This window comes from Cornus florida, unplaced genomic scaffold, assembly GCF_030987335.1.
Source record: "Cornus florida cultivar Cherokee Brave unplaced genomic scaffold, ASM3098733v1 CherokeeBrave_3.0.0_Hap2_Chr01, whole genome shotgun sequence".
Taxonomy (NCBI): domain Eukaryota; kingdom Viridiplantae; phylum Streptophyta; class Magnoliopsida; order Cornales; family Cornaceae; genus Cornus; species Cornus florida.
In genome coordinates this window covers 86396900-86415539 of record NW_026775571.1, presented here as the reverse complement: position 1 = coordinate 86415539, position 18640 = coordinate 86396900, and positions in this window count along the sequence as shown.

Below are 18640 nucleotides of genomic sequence, written 5' to 3'. Positions count from 1 at the left end.
ACTCCAAAAATATCTAATCCCGTACTATGTGGTAGGTGGACTTTTGGGCGTGCACGAGAATAAGACAGCTCGCTGCCAGCAAAAGTTAGATCGATTAGAGAAAAAGTTCGATCGGTCAGAGAAAAGTTCGATCGATCCAACTTTGATTTTCGATCGATCCAACTTTGATAAAGTCCGTACTCCTCCTAATACAAAATACCATCCATCTGTATAGTGGTCTGATATATGTATAATCATCCGTCCTGAAACCATATTAAGTCATTTAATTATTTTGTTCACATAACACATGTAGGTGATGGACTTAACCTATAAGGTTAATCCATACCTTAATCCAAATTAGGTAAGACTTAGTGTTTGAACTAGTCCTTACCTAGTATGTCACCATCCCATACCGGTACATACAATCCTCCGGTTAACAAAGGTGACAAAACAGTAATAGATACTTATCAACCATACTCCAGAATTAGCATAAATATAGTCTAACATGTGTATGAAAAATTATGCATCCAATACAAGATTTAGAAATCCTGTTCTAGTCTTTTATATAAATGAAGTAAGACTACACATTTAATTCCTTTAAACAGTACCATAATTGATGCAAACAAACAGTAGAAATAAACATCAATTAATTCCATCTAAGTACACTTATTTTTTTCTAGATAAATAACTATATGCTTATAACACAACTAAGACATGATTCACAATATTAAATCATGCGAAGAAACCAAATTGCTTTATAAAAACAGTAAGTAGTTTTAATTGATTATCCAACTTTCCACATAAAGGTTTATTGTTTAACCTTCTAATTTTTCATGCTTCAATATATTAGCATTAACATGCTTCTTAAGAGTTTTTACAAGTCTATAACGGGTCTATTCTTCATTCACAGTATCTGGAAACACTTAGAACCAACCCCTACTGTCCAAACCAAACCCAGAACACGGAAAAACCAAGAAAATAGGGTAGAGCCGCCTCCTAAAACAAAGGAGCCGTCTCTCCCCTTGGTGGAGCCACCTCAACCTCATGTGGAGTCGGCTCTGCCCCTTATAGAGCCGGCTCTACAAGCCCTAGAGCTGGCTCCCTCTCTTGGTGAGCCGGCTCTCCTCCTTTGAAAGCCGTATCCCCTAACCTGTTCGTCTTCTTCGCCTCCGGCGAAGTTCAAAGTCACCGTACAATTTTTATAACTTATTTCAGGGTTCAATTGATGTCCTAAAATTAATTATAAGTATGCATCCAATCCCAAATATACTAAGGTTAAGCAAGATTAAAACCAATGCAAACAGATTCTTAAGCGAGAACAACTTCCAATACAAAAACAGATTTATGCAACGATTTAAAAGTAGATTCAAACATGCTTACAAGATTAATATTAACTTCAACCTAATCTATTTTAATACTTGAGTAATCCCTGGAGTCTAACTAGGCATGCACATAACACGAATTAAAGGGAAGGAATAAAACAGAGACTTGGCTTGAGTTTCAGTTTTGAAACTCTAAACCACCTTTTCTAAAGCTTTCATCCACGTCCAAGACTCCTGTTCTACACCTCCGGTGCTCTTGGTTCAACCCAGAAGCACTCCGTCCAGTTATCCTTGAACCTCTCTGGAAATCTCTCAAAGTTCTCTCTGTCTCATCGTAGTGAATAGGGTTTTGTGTGTAACCCTAAACCAATGTATAATACTGTATTTATAGGCTTCAGCACAACCCTAATTCTAATATAGAACTAACCCTAGGTCGGCTAAATCCCTCACATGATTAATTAAAAACTAAAACAAAACCCTACATCTAATATACATAGCAACCAAAACACGGACAACAGTTAATTTAAAAAACTATGTATTTAAATAACCACATAAGCACATAATTAAACTACTCACAAATTAAACAAAATTCAAGTTAAATAAAATAAAAAAAATAAATAAATAAAACACACAATTCAATGAAAAATAAACAATTAAACAAATAATTTAAGAAAAATGCATTTAAATAATTAAATTAAATGCCAGGACTGTCCTTTTAAAAATAGGGGTATTACACTTTGATGAGAAATACTTCCCTTATGTAGTCAAGGCAGCCATGAAGACTAAGTTTCTTAATCTACAGCAGGGGAACATGACAGTGGCGGAGTATGAGCAGCAGTTCATGCGCTTATCTCTTTTTGCACCGGAAGAGGTGGATACAGAGGAGAAGAAGCACAACAGTTTCATTAAGGGACTGATGTGGTCTATTAAGAGAGCTATTACAGGTAGTCCAGCCTATACTACGTATGCTTAAGTGGTAGACGTCGCTCTACAGTAGTATCAGTTGACCGTGGACTTCAGACAGGCCAAGGGTGAAAAGCGGGGTGATAGAGATTCTGCTAACCAGTCAGCTGAGAAAGGGAATGGGAATGGACACCGACAGAATGACAAGGGCAAATTCCAGGGACAGCAGTCTTGGAAGAAGCACAAGGGTGGTTCAGATGCTTACAGGGATGTGGTACCTATTCAGTGATAGTAGAATGGGGGACCACAGGTAGGACAGGGCCAGCCACAAGCTAATTGATAGAGGAATCCATTTGGTACTTTCCAGGGTAGTTGCTACACTTAGGGAGAGTATGGTCATACCTCCAGGCAATGTCCTAGAGTAAGGCAGGAACAGGGACAGGGACAACATGTGCAGTAGGGGTAGAGGGTGCTAGTGCCTCTACCAGCTCCACAGGTTCCACGGATTCAGGGATAGACATATCCGGCTTTATCGGCACCGCCGCAGCCTCAAGGACAGGCACTGTAGCAGTTACATTATAACAGGGTGTACAACCCTATGCCACAGGATATGCAGGCACCTCAGGCTGTTGAGGATAAGTTTCCTATTCATAGTTTACATAGACGTGTTTTATTTGATACTGGTGCTACACACTCATTTGTAGCTAGATCTTTTGTTACTTTGTCTGGGATGGTGACTCAGGTATGCAGTAAACTACAGGGTATTTCTACACCATTAGGTAATACAGTCATTCTTCATGAGAGTGATGGGCCTGTGACACTAGATATTGGTAGACTCAGATTTTTAGCCAATCTTTTAGTCCTGGACATGCACACTTATGATGTGATACTTGGGATGGATTAGTTATCGCATTACTATACCCAAGTTGATTATTGTGATAGGTCAGTTGTTTTCACCATACCTGGTCAGGACATGTACGTCGTCGCTATGCCGCGTTCTAGCGGGGTCACTAGCACCTATTTGTTTCATATAGAAGAGGAAACGAATGAGGGAACTACTGTATCATTGGATAACATACCAATTGTACAGGATTTCCTGTATGTATTTCAAGAGATTGCAGGGTTGCCACCTAGTCGCGAGATCGACTTTATGATAGACTTAGCTCCAGGCACTACGCATATTGCTAGGGCACCGTATAGGATGGCACCAGTGGAGATGCGAGAGCTGAGGGATCAGATTCAGCAATTACTCAGCGTAAGAGTACTTCTCCCTGGGGAGCACCAGTTCTATTTGTGAAGAAGAAGGATGGTTCACTTTGGCTGTGTATAGATTACAGGGAGTTGAACGAGGTTACTATTTGCAACACGTATCCGTTACCCAGGATTGATGATCTTTTTGATCAGTTGAAAGAAGTTACGTACTTCTCTAAGAATGATCTGCGGTTTGAATATCAACAACTTTGGGTTCAGGAGCAAGATGTTCATAGGACGGCGTTTCTCACTAGATATGGATCTTATGAGTTTTGGGTGATGCCGTTCGGGTTGACTAATGCACCAACGGTTTTCATAGATTTAATGAACAGAGTGTTCAGGGCTTATTTGGATCAGTTTGTCATTGTTTTTATTGATGATATCCTGATCTATTCTAGATCTGAGGACGACCATGCTAGACATCTATGGATTATGTTGCAGATGCTTCGTGATTCCCAGTTGTATACCAAATTCGAGAAGTGTGAGTTTTGGCAATGGGAGGTGAAGTTTCTGGGTCATGTGGTGTCAGAAAGAGGAATAGTGGTGGATCCAGCCAAAGTTTCAGCAGTGGTTGAGTGGGGACAACCTACTTCACCTATCGAGATTCAGAGTTTTCTTGGATTGGCCGGATATTATCGTAGGTTCATCCAAGGGTTCTCCAAGATAACTGAACCACTCACTCATCTGACCAAAAAGGGTTTACGGTTCATGTGGGATGAACATTGTCAGAAAGCTTTTGATGAGCTGAAGACTAAGTTGACTTCTGCACCGGTTTTGTCTACCCCACAGAGCAGGATAAAGTATCTTGTCTACACAGATGCTTCATTGCAGGGTTTTGGATGTGTTTTGATGCAGGAGGAGCGACCGATTTCATATGGATCTCGAAAGCTTAAGCCTCATGAGCTTAATTACCCAACACATGATTTTTAGTTGGCAGCTGTGGTCTTTACCTTACGTATCTGGAGGCATTATCTGTTGGGTGAGTACTTTAGGTTATTTAGCGATCACAAGAGCCTACAATATTTGTTCACTCAACGGGAGCTGAACATGAGACAACGCAGATGGTTGGAGTTTGTGAAAGACTATCACTTTTCTATATAGTACCATCCAGGGAAAGCGAATGTGATGGCGGATGCACTCAGTCGCCGACCTATTGGTAGTCTTTCTGCTCTATTCACTACTGAGTGGAATGCATTGAAGAAGGTGGATGAATTATTGGATGCTTTCATAGCTTGCATAGTGGTTACACCTTTTATCATTCACAAGGTTTTGAAGGCACAACTTACGGATCAACAGTGCATTGACAAAGTTCCAGAGATAGCTTCTGGAGAGGTTCCATTCAACTATGTTGGAGCTGATGGAGGTTTGCGGTACAAGGGACGGTTAGTGGTACCTTCTGCTGATGATTTGAGGAAGGATGTGATGACTGAGACTCGTCACTTTGAGTTCTCTATTCATCCAGGAGGGGACAAGATGTATCAGGATATGAAGCGAAAATTTTGGTGGGCAGGTATGAAGAGGGACATTGCTCTGTTTGTTTCGCAGTGTAGTACCTGTCAGATGGTTAAGATTGATCATCAGAGGCAGTCAGGAGCTCTACAGCCACTGCCAATACCGGAGTAGAAATGGGAAAGCATTTCGATAGATTTTGTGGAGGGATTGCCTAATTCCTTCAAGGATCACAATTCTATTTGGGTCATCGTGGACATATTGACGAAATCAACTCATTTCTTGCCTTTTCGCACTGACTTCACTTCGGAGTAGTTGGCGAAACTTTACATTACCGAGATTGTGAAGTTGCATGGTATTCCATTATCTATTATATCAGACCGGGATTCGAGCTTTGTGTCAGGATTTTGGAAGAGTTTTCAGCAGGCTTTGGGTACAGAATTACACCTTAATACTGCTTATCATCCTCAGACTGATGGATATACTAAGAGGGTTAATCAGATCATGGAAGATATGCTTCGATCATGTGTTCTTGATTTCAAGGGCCACTGGGAGGATTATTTGCCACTTGTGGAGTTTGCATATAACAATAGTTTCCAGAAGACTATTGGGATGACACTGTTTGAGGCGCTATACGGCCGACCATGTCGCTCACCTTTTTGTTGGTTGGAGGTTGGCGAGAGTAGATTCTTGGGTCCTGAATTCATCAAGGATACTTCTGAGAAAATTGCTCTTATTAGGGCTCGCAGGCGCACTACCCAGAGTAGGCAGAAGAGTTATGCGGATCGTCGCACTCGTGCTTTGGAGTTTTAGGTTGGGGATCAGGTTCTCCTCAAAGTGTCTCTTATGAAAGGTGTAATTCGCTTTGGGAAGTGAAGGAAGTTATCTTCGCGATTTGTCGGTCCATATATGATTAAGGATCGAGTTGGAGCTATCGCTTATCGGTTGGCACTTCCAGATAATTTAGATCACGTCCACAATGTGTTCCATGTTTCCATGTTGCGTAAATTTCTACGAGATGAAGATCGATATCAGCATATCAAGGTTGGGGAGATTGAGTTGCAGCCGGATGGGACTTATTTGGAGCCACCGTGTCATATTGTCGACCGTCGGGATCAAATCCTTTGTAATAAGGTTATCCCTTCGGTGCGTGTTCAGTGGAGTCATCACAATGAGGCTGAGTCTACTTGGGAACGGGAGGATGTCATTCGCTCACAGTTTCCTGAAATATTGGAAGAATGTAAGAGCGAATTCCGAGGACGAAATTCCTTGTTAGAGGGAAATAATATAATACCCCTAATTTTAAAAGAATAGTCTCGGCATTTTAATTTTAATTTTTTTGTCTTTTTATTTGTTTAATTGCTAATTTTGGTTGTTTAATTTTTTATTTGCGTTTATTAATTGATTTTTGAATTAAATTGATTTAATTGTTTTTATGTGCATTATTTGACTTATTTACATTGTTTATTTATTGTGTGTTAATTGTATTATTATTTTTACTTTATTGTAATTCATTGTTGTAATAAGGTTAAATTCATATAGGTATTATAATGTTAAAATTAGGTTATTAAAGTTAAGTTACGTTTATGCAGCCGAGTATATTTTAACATAGGTTATTCTATGGGCCGACTAGGATTTTACATTAGGGCTCTGGCTCTAATTAAACAAGGATTAGGGTTTAGTGTTTTAAGCTTATAAATACAGTTATTTTATTTTACAGTTGGGATTTTTATTAGGGGTCCCCTAGATGGATTCCAGAGTTGTTAAATAATTGGAGGTTTTGGATTAATAGATTTGAACAATTTTATTTTGAGGATTTTCAATTATAATTCTTTTCAGCCATTTTAATTTATTTCTTATTATTTCAACTTGTATTATGTGTTCATTAAATATTAATTGTTTGCTATTCCTTTGGGTTTGGGCCTGGGCTTGATCAACCCGTGTCTCGGATCCAAGGGGTATCACAATTAGTTTGATATACTCTACTCTAGGTATGGATTCGTATAATATTATGACGCCATGATAATGGTGGTTGTTAATATTTCGGTATTCATGAGATTGTGGTAAATCAAGACCACTGTAATGCCACAATGATTTGTCGAAGGTGCTAACTTTGCTGAACATCTTCTTGGGAATTCCAGAAGTTGTCACTAAGTCTGAAGGAGGATTTAATACTAGATTAGGTACCTATTGGAATGACACCAAGTAAGGATAACAGATTAAATAAATCTTCATCAGTCGATTCTTAACCAATACACTATTCACGAGTATGTCATTTGGAAGAATTGCCGGTGTTACACGTGAGGAGGAACCAATGTTTCTACACTATATAAAATATGGAATTTTTTTTTTAAAGTCATATTTCGCGACAATTAGTTGTTGCTAGGAAATTGATGGCTTGTTTAGAGGATGGAAAGGTTCTATATTTTTTTGAAGTTAGATAGGAAGTCTTACTTGTGTTAAAGAAGTAGGGTGTGCCAAAGACATGAAGGTGAGACCGAACACCCATATAAGGAAGAGGTGTACGGTGTGTGTGGAAAAGTCAAAGCTAATTAACTTTCTATGAATAAAATTACTGGTTGATTTTCTTTATCGGTAAGTTTATCACGGATCAATGGTGCATGCATTAAGTTGTAGAGTTCACTTTTGATGATGCTCCAATTTAAACAATGGGTGCAGATGAAAGCTGGTGGTACCAGATTAACGGTACTTTTCTGTAGACAGATTTGAAACGAGGATGCAAGGACTGAAGTACACAACACTTAGTTCTTTATTCATCAAGGTGGAAATATGATGCTTCACGATATAGAGCAAATGTTTGGAGGATAAGTAGGAGGAGGGACAAAGTGATTTTGTTTCCAGTTCTAATATTTATTAGATAATCAAGATGGACCGTCCAAGATCACTAGAATCTTGCAGTCATTTCCTATACTGAAGTGCCAATGATCGAGCATTTTTCCCGGATTTAGTGGAGGGATTTCTGACTTTACACCAGGGTCAAGATTCTGGTTGGAATATTGGATGACCGATAAATTAAATCAGCTTCATTTTGTCTATTTTGAACTGGTAAGATATCAGTTCATACAAATAGAACGGATCACTAGACGGCTTAGATGGATAGAAGTGGTGATTCATACTTTACATTAAGTTCCGTCTGGTGGAAGTAAATATGGAAGTGGATACTCTTAACAACCGATATGGTAATTAAACCTTCGGGTAGTTGTTAAGAAATCAGTTGAACTTATAGCTAGTATAATAATGACACTGGCTATTACCAAGGAAATTAGGGAAGTCAACTTCAAATATAGGAGCTGACCTTAGTGGAAGTGTTACCTTCCTCAAATAGAGCTTAAGGTACTGGAGGAGGATTAGTAGTTTCTGTAAATGATGTCGGAGTGAAGGAGAGGTATCATTCGTAAATTTTTCTCGATGCACTCATATGGTTATAAGGTACATCAAGACATCCAATGTTAGTTTTGGTGAGTCGGTACGGATAGGAACATGTACATAACTGTCTCTAAGAGTAACACCTGTTAGGAAGGTGGAAAATTTATAATCAGATATTATTGAAGGTTTTTGCCACTTCCTATCTCAAATTAGGAGTAGAACTAATCAGGACTGGAGGGTCGATAAGAATTATCGACATTGAATTGGAATTTTGATTCCATATAGGTTAAAGAATGGTGAGTTGAGTAGATTCTCTTATGGACAATATTTGAGTAGTGTTCATTTTGGTGCTTTAATATCAGTTCTATATCGCACTGATAGTAGTGCTATAGCATGTGGATGTCCATTATACTAGATGAATAGTGCTATTTAGCAGGAACTTTATGAGGATTTTGGAGCAGCAGTTTTGCTTTATATCTCTAGACGGGGGATTGGATCGAGAACGTAAAAATTTGATTATGGAAGATATGCTTGGGGTATATACCCTAGGTTTTCATGGATAATTTCGCTTTTTAGATTTTTGTCTGTCCTATTGTTGGCACAAGGAGGTTGGTATGACAACGTTTGAGGTTTTGTATATTATATAGTGCAGACCTCTTACCTGTTGGTTTGAAATGGAAGCAAGGGTTGTATAATAAGACCTTAACTTCATTTAAGGATACATCGGAGAGACATACTCTCCTTTGTAATGGATTGCGCGCGGTTTGGAGGCGGCAGTAGGATTTTGTACATAGTTGAACTCATACACTAGAGTTTTCTATCAGGAAATGGTTATTTGGGATGTCTTCCATATGGAAAACAATGTTTTTGGAGTAACGCCAGTTTTATATCTTAAATTGCCTTTTCACGGAATGTGTTTATAAATTTAGGTAGTAGCCTATTATTTAGCATTACCCAAATGTTAGCGTGGGGTGCATAGATGTTTTGCGAATCTATGCTATGGAAACTTTGAGGATTATGGATATATACCTTTGTATAAAAAAATTGGGTAAGGATTCGTTGTTGTTCCATAAAACCTACGTGTAGAATAATTTTTGTGTTTCCTAAATATTGGACCTAGAAATTTTTTTATAAGGATTTAGAATTCAGTGGAATCCTACACAGAGGCAGAATCCACAAAGGAACGGAACTGAATTTTAAGAACACTAATTCAGAGTTTCGTGAATTCCGAGGACGTAATTCCTTTTGTTAGGGGGGAAGAATATAATACCCCTAATTTTAAAAATGATATAATTGGAATTTAATGATTTTATTTTATTGTTTTTCGGTGCTTATATGGCTATGTGTTTATGTGGCTTCATGGTATATGTTTAATTGTTTAATTGGTTAATTGTTTAATTGAATTATTTGTTTTAATTTAATTATTTAGTTGCTTTATTTGTTTTCATTAATGTGTACTTATGTGGAAATTCATTTAATAGTTTTGTGGGATTTAATTGTTTTATTTGTTAAACGTAAGTGTTGAATTAAATGTTTTATTTAGGGTTTTGTACATATGAAATAGCCGACTTATATTTAGTTTGGAATTAGAATTAAGTTTTTACAGAAGTCTATATATATATAAGTTATGGGTCTGCAAAGGGTTTTAGAACCCTATTCAAGAACAAAGGAGGCAGAGAGAGAGAACGGAGAGGTTTGAGAGAAAACTGAGAGGGAGAATTAGGGATTTAGCCGTGGATTAAAGGTCGGAATAAAGAGGAAAGTGATTGCTTGGGGTTTGAACTAGGAGCAATAGAGATCGATGAAAACAACTAAGGTCGCCGAAATTACTAGAGAAGACGGTTTAAGGTTTCAAAACTAAAACCGAAGGCAAGTTTTATTCTAACTCCTTCCCTTAGACATGTGTTCTGTGCATGCTTATATAGTTTCCAAGACTTAATCAAACTTTAAAACGGTTATTTTATGCATGTTAATTCAGTTGTTGAACTATTTTGTGTAGTACTAAAATTGAATTATTGCATAAATTGTTTCATATTAGGTTTTAATTCTTGTTAACGATGCATAATGGATTTTTATGAGTATCTGGAACCTTTGGGACATAAATAGAACCATAGGAATCTTAGTAAAGTAATACAGAGGGTTCTGAACATCGCCGGAGGCAAAGAAGACAAACATAAATCAAGTTACGGCTCTCAGGGAGAGAGAGCCGGCTCCCTCATGGACAGAGCCGGCTCCTACATGGAGGGAGCTGGCTCCCAACACTACAGAGCTGGCTCCCACTTATGGGGAGCCGGGTCACAAGAGGGCATTACCAGCTCTCGGATTTTGGGAGCTTGCTCTCGCCTTGGAACTTGCAGAAAATTTATTTTTAGGTACTGTTTGGCCGTTTGGAGTATTCCTAAGTTGTCTAAGTTGTTTGAGATGAATTAAATAACTGTTATGGACATATAAAACTACTTGGAAGCATGATTACATTAATCTACTAAGGAATGGAACAACATGAAGTTAAACAGAAAACATGCATGTATCGGATAATTGGTTTAATTGCGTAATTTAAGTTTAGCAACTTAAATGACTGGGGCATGATTTTTAAATATGTATTGTATGCATAATAAGGTCTATTACTTATTAGATTATATTATGCTTATTCTGGATTTTAATTGATGAATCATTAAATTCTGTTCTATTAATTACATGGATATTGTTCTGGATTTTAATTGATGAACCATTAAATTCTATTTTATCAATTACATGGATATTGTTCTGGATTTTAATTGATGAACCATGAAATTCTGTTCTATCAATTACATGGATATTGTTTTGGATTTTAATTGATGAACCATTAAATTCTGTTTTATCAATTACTTGGATATTGTTCTGGATTTTAATTGATGAACTATTAAATTATGTTCTGTCAATTATATGGATGTTATTCTGGATTTTAATTGTTGAACTGTTTTATCTGTTTTATCAATTATATGAATTTTATGTGGATTATATGCACCGGTATGGGATGGTGGCATATTAGGTTTGGATTAGATCACAATGCTAACTCTCACCTATTCTTGAATAAGGGAATAAATTATAAAAATTAAATCCTACTTATATTTAAGTCAGATCAACTGAACAAAGTTGAATGACTAACTGGATTACCGATTACTTATTACTTATATTTAAGTCAAATCAACTGAACAAAGTTGAATGACTAACTGGATTACTTGCTACTTATATTTAAGTCAGATCAGCTGAACAAAGTTGAATGACTAACTGGATTGCTTGCCACTTATAGTTAAGTCAGATCAACTGACTAAGTTGAATGACTAACTGGAGTTCTTATGGATGAATAGGATAGGATTTATATATATATGATTATGGTACCTTGATATGAGCTTGAGTCTCAGGATGAATGGTTAGGGAATGTATATGCATTAGGATGCATTGCTGGCTATGATGGTTGAGGTGTACCCTGTTAGGTCTAGGTACTTATGCCCACCTCTGGTGCGTTTTGCATGTTGCCTTCTATTCAGGTTGAGACCCCCTTTGTAATCCAGTAAGAGTCCTTTAGTGTGGATATATATATATATATATATATATATATATATATATATATAGTATGGACTATATAGCTATTGCTGAGTTATTTAGGGTGTATCTACATATTGGGTCTCTGCTTGGACTGTAGTTAGAATAGAACTTGTTCATAGGCCTGACCCACTATTATTTTTCAGGTATCGGACTGTTCCAGTTTTAGAGCTTGTTTGTGCTGAGCAGAGACGGTCACTTATTCTTCCGACTATGCAGGACTGCTATTTATATTTAGTTTGGTTTTCCTTTTTAGTTCAGTTTATCTTTAGTTGGGTTTTGAATAGGGGTCCACAAGATGGATTCCCGAGTTGTATTTGTATTGGAGGTTTGGATGTACCAGAATAGTTCTTATTTATAAAATTTATTCTGAGGATTTCATTATTGGATTGTTGTTTTAGTTTTCTTTCAACCATTTTATTTATTCTTATTTATAATATTTGTATTCTGTGTTCGATTATTGCCAGTTTGTTTTGATATCCTCGGATATTCGAGTATGGGCCTGGCCAACCCGCATTCGAAAATTCAGGGGTATCACATTTTCTCTTTAAGAAATCTTCACCTTAGCCTGAAATGACTGCTCAATATTTTTCTCTAATGATCTATTAATTCTTTCTTCATAAGCTCGAAGAGAATCCATTAGTTCACTAAGAGAGTAAACTTTTAAATCTTTAGACTCCTCAATAGCAGTGACTACATGATCAGATTTTGAAGGAAAACTTCTTAAAATTTTTTCTATAATTTTCTGATCAGAAATTTCCTCACCAAATGCTTTTATTTGATTTATAATAACAGAAACTCTAGAAAAGAAATCTTGCACAGATTCACTACCTTTGATGGGAAGTGTCTCAAACTCTCTACAGAAGGTCTGGAGTTTCACAATGGATATCTTGTTGTCTCCATAAAATTCATCCTTCAAAATAGTCCAAACTTCCTTTGATTTCATGGCATTTGAGATGCAAGGAAAGATTGTATCTTTCACAGCCTGCTGCAAAACAAGTAAAGGCTTCTAATCCTTTTTACGAAGCTCATTCAACTTAGTTGACTTCAAATCGGTTGCCTTCTCAGCAGCTTTAGAGTTCTCAATATCTGCATAGCCAGATTCGACTAGATCCCAGAGATCTTGTGAAATAAAAAAGGTCCTCATTTTAATGCTCCAAAATTTTCTCCTGTAAAAATAGGGATTAAATATTGTGGGAGATTAAAAGTATTCATACCAGTTGACATGATGAATTACTCAAGACAAGAAAATACCTCTCCTTAAATTTTGCTGAAGAAAATACCTCTCCTTGAATTTTGCTGTTGCAACAATTCTTCAAAAACACCAACACGCCCAATACAAAAGAACCTGGCGGTTTGATACCAAAAATGTTGGAAATTAAAAAGAGGACAACCAACTTTGCTCTGTTTTGGAAGCCAAAAAAGACTAAAACTGATATATATTATTTCTGAAAACACAGAGATTCTAAAACACCACACTATTACACTGCATACGACATATGTTAATTTATAGATAAAACATATGTAGTGGTTATTCCCACTTTCTTAGAACATGTTGAAAGATAAACATAAAAATAGGAACCACTAAACATAAACATAAAAATAGGAACAACTATCTCCTCTTCCTATTCTGCAGTTAACAACCAAACATTAACCCCACTAAACTAGGACACTAAAAAACGTGGGTGAATTAACTACATCAAGGATGGATTTGCATTATCAATTTTCATCATGATCGAGTTGAGTATAATATTTCCCATTCAACCCTAACAATATCTGAGCAGCTGATTTGTTGAATTCCTCTGAGTTTCCAAATATTTTCTCCAAGTATTCATCACTTAATTTACCTAATCAAGCAAGGTAATATTACAGAAAGTGTAGGTCATTTAATAAAATTGATTTACCGAAAAAAATAAAAGACAAAAAGTGTAGCTCATTTAATATATATATATATTAAAAAAAAAATAGAAAGAAGAACTATACTTGAGAGTTTATAGTTAATTCAAGTATCGTTAATTTCTTTCTCATCCGGTGATGAACCATAAATAACTTTTCTTCTATGAAAGCATCCAGTCCCACCATAAAATGGTCCTTGAATCCCAAATGTTCCACTCCCAATATATTGTTTTAGACATTAAAAAAGAATTTAGATAAATTTTCTAAATCTATTAACAAAATAATGATAATAATAATATTTTTGGATAGATTTTTGTAATTAAAATGACAACTTTAATTAATTACTTACTTCATGCATAACCGTCAATTGATTTCCAAATGGATTATCCTTTGGTGCGTCATAAAAGTGTTGGGGGCACTGAACGAATGCGCAATCCCTTTCGTTTTCAACACCAATGTGTAAACACATTGCATGAAGAACGATTTGTGGATTGTTGGTATACATGTCATAGTCTACGTTCAACATGAAAGGAACATTTATCATCACTCCAGAAACTCTCGTCTGTTCATGATGTTGATCATGTCAATTTTGATCCGAAAATTAATTAGTAACATATTAAAATGAATTATTAAGAATAATATATTATAGGCTAAAATGTAAAAAATAATATTAATAATAATAAATAAATAAATAATCTTAAACTATTGGGAAATCAACAACCAACCGCTGAACTATGCATTTTTGTTGCAGTTTACCCCATCCGACAAGGCTCTGATTAGATCTAATCAGCAAAGTAACCATGTGAAAGTCACGTGACATACACTGTAATTTTAATAACAATAATGCCCTTATGAGCATGAAAAGACACTAATACCCCTTATGTGACCATTAATACCAAAAACGTCTTAAATACCCGCCTTAAGTCATTAATACACCAAAACCCAAACACATCCTTATGTCAAAACACATACGCACACTGTTTATATTCTTCACAATGCTTTTTTCTGGCAATAAACGTACCCTTAATGCCTTTTTCTGATAATAACCTTTGTAAAATACTCTTTCTTTCTCTCTCTCTCTATTTATAAATATATATAACCCACTGATCACCAAGCTTAATGGCAAGAGAGTGATCATACAAGTCAACGACCTCTCGATTCAACAAGTACATAATTCGCATCGGGGTCTTTGGTCGTAAGCCACCAATCGAAAACACACTATCGATCGAGCAAGTACCCAATTCACATCATTGTCGTCTCATGTTGCTCCATCGCCCGAGGTTAACTGCCCATGAAAGGTAGTGGTCTGAGGAAGGGTATCCCATTTGCAAATATGTCATCAATCCGAACAACCAGTCATTGTCCTCTAAATTGTGGCCATCAATCAGCTTTAGCATGGATTTGATGTTAAAATTGAACCATTTGGATAACTCCTTATATTGAAGACATATGTTGGATTCGAGATACGGAGATTAATGAAAATTGTGGTGGTTAAGGTGTCAAATGAGGATTCGAGTTTGAAAATTGACTTGATCAATCAAAGACACTGATGCAGATGGCACAACCAAGCTTGAAAATTAATAGGATTTGAATTCATAATTAGGACTTAGATATGGTGTCTCAATTGCTACTCATGGCGGTAGAACCCACCGGAAGAGTTTTGGTCGCCACTAAAATGATGTCAAGGTTAGGGTTAAACCTTACCCATAAGTTCGAATTCATCTGTAACTAGATCAAGGGAGGCAATTCGTGTTCGCGGGTGATAATTATATCGTGTCAATCTAAGGGTATTCTACTAAATAGCTCAACCTGAACACGGCCCATTTAATATTCGTGTCAGGAACCCTCAACACTAACCCAACCTATTTATTAAATGGGTTACACGTGTAACTCGTTTAATGACCTCTTTACTAAAACAAAAAATTATATTAGTTAAAATTTTAATAATACTAAATGAAACAATAAATATTAGAAAAATATAAGTTTCAATCTAACTAAATTATTAAATAGTCTATAATTTACAAAATAGTTACTTGTAAGACATAAGTTTAGATAGTTATTTTGAACTTAAATATAAATTTAAGTATGACACATATACCTAAACGAATACAAATGGGTTACGCGGGTTGAATTACCTCAACCCAAACACGACACGATTAACTAAACGGGTTAATCGTGTCGACCCGTTTATGGTAAATTCAAACCTGTTTAACTCGTGTTGGGTTCGAGTCGTGTTGGCAGGTCGTGTCAAACTTTGCCACCCCTAAACTAGATCGAATTCCTCCTTTGACCTCATCCCCTGCCACCACCGCCACTGCCAAAATAGCACCACCACCTTCTTTCTATCATACGTCTTAGAAAATCAACCACAAACCCAACCCCAATTGAAATTCTACCACACCCAAACCAAATGGAAACATATATCCAAGAAAACGCGATTATAGAGCCATCATTAGCTCAAAAAGGATTTGAACCACAACGTCGATGGTAGAGAAGGCGAGAAGTTAAAGAAGGTGTGATCGCAGAGTGTTGTTCCTTGGGGAAGGAGATTCGAACCTCTACTTTCATATCCGATTGATTGGTTTGATTGGTCGGTACTTAACTGTGCGAGAGCAGCAGTTGCGATGGAGAACTTGTGGGCAAACCTTCCCAAGCTCGTAGACTGGTTTTTGGAGAGAGATGAAAGGGTTGAAGTGGTGGAGAGGATGGAGAAACAGAGAGAGGAAGAGAAATGAATACGCCGATGTTGAGGAATAAGGTTGATTTGGGTTAGGGTTCTAAGTAATTGAGGATTTTTAGGAAAATTTGAGTGGTGAAGAGGATAGAGAAACAGAAAGAGGAAGAGAAAAGAGAATGCCGATGTTGAGGAATAAGGTTGATTTGGGTTAGGGTTTTAAGTAATTTGGGATTTTTGGGAAACTTTGTGTTTATGGGTGTGTGTATATATTAATAGAGAGAGAAGATAGAAGAAGAGTCAATGGTTAGAGAGAGAGAGTTAGATTGGCTTGTTGATGGCGATAAAGAGAGGTGGGAGAGGACGACCCCGTATTAGTAAGGGTATAATTGTCTTTTAATTTTTCTAATCAACTCACCTGCTAAATTGAGGTAAACTGCAACAAAACAATAGTTTAGGGGTTTTTTTGTAGTTTAAGTGGGTTTCTTACAATACCACGAGTTCAGATTTTTTTTTTTTTTTTTTTTCGCATTTTAGGCTATATTATATATGAAACTTTGTGTGTGTGTGTGTGTATATATATATATATATATTCGACAATGGTTGTGTCGAGTGTAATACCCCTAATTTTAAAAGGGTAGTCTCGGTATTTATTTCTTTATTTTAATTGTATTTTTAATTATTTAATTGATTATTTGACTAATTGCTTATGTGTTTAATTGAATTAGGTATTACTTGATTATTTGATTATGTGCCTATGTATTATTTGTATTTGTCTATGTGTTAATTGTTTAATTAGATTATGTGCTTAAATGGTATTTTGATTAATTGTAAATTAAATGTTTTCTTTTCTTTTATTATTTTATTTTATTTTTCTTTTATGGTTATGGTTAGTAGTAATGGGCCAACCGATTGGGTCCCATGGATTACTTGGATAGGAGGTTGGATGTGTATGGATTATTACCCATGGATAGTTGTGTATGTATATAAATAGATATATATTATATACATATATAAAAAGGAAAGTAATATATTAATTACTTTTATGGTAACTTGGGTAGTAATATTTAATCTGATGTATATGTTTTATATTTAAATAATAAAAATATACATAGATTTGATACGTATTATGTTTTAAGTTACTTTATAATATTATGATAACTTAAGTATTATTGGATAATCCATTAATAAATAATGGAATGTTTATAATTTATTTATTTAATAAATATATACATAAATTATATACGTAACATATTTTACTTACCTTTTTAATATATATAAAAGGGAAAGTAATTTATTAATTACTTTTATGGTAATTTAGGTAGTAATATTTAATCTGATATATATGTTTTATATTTAAATAATAAAAATATACATAGATTTGATACGTGTTATATTTTAAGTTACTTTATAATATTATGGTAACTTAAGTATTATTGGATAATCCATTAATAAATAATAAGATATGTATAATTTATTTATTTAATAAAGATATACATAAATTATATACGTAACATATTTTACTTACCTTTTTAATATTTTATTTATTTTTTTTTTTTTTTAAGTTGACTTGGATTGGGAAAAGGGTTAAGGTTATTTTATTTAGCCTATAAATATATAGCTATAGGTTGTAAAAAGGGGTTAGAAATATTCACGTGATATATTCTAGAGAGAGAGAGTTAGAAAAGAAAGGAGGAAAATGAAGGAATGAGGAGAAAAACCATGTAGAGAGAAGATCACGGAAGAAGAAGTTTAACTTTTGATCCGAAAATTTAAGGCAAGTTCTCCTTCTATCTCTTTCCCTTTGATTCGTGTTTCTATACTTGCCTAGGAAATTCCAGCATTTATTAAACACATAAAATTAAATAATTATGCATGTTTAATTGGATTAGAACATAGGTTTTATAATTTGGTTCATATCAGTTCTTGTGTTATGAATTGATAAAGGCATGATTTTGATTTGATTTTCGGTGTGAATTTTTACATGTTAAAATTATGTATTTTTCATATTTGTGGAATGATGGAACGTAGAAACATGCCTAGGATTCATGAACATTAAATATGAACTAGGTTTGGGTTTAAATAAATTTAAATAGACTCAATCATAATGATACTTGCTATTTGAATGTTTTAAACAAACGAATGGATTTAATCTTTTAATATGTTTTAGCAATTGAGATTAAATGTGTAGGATGAA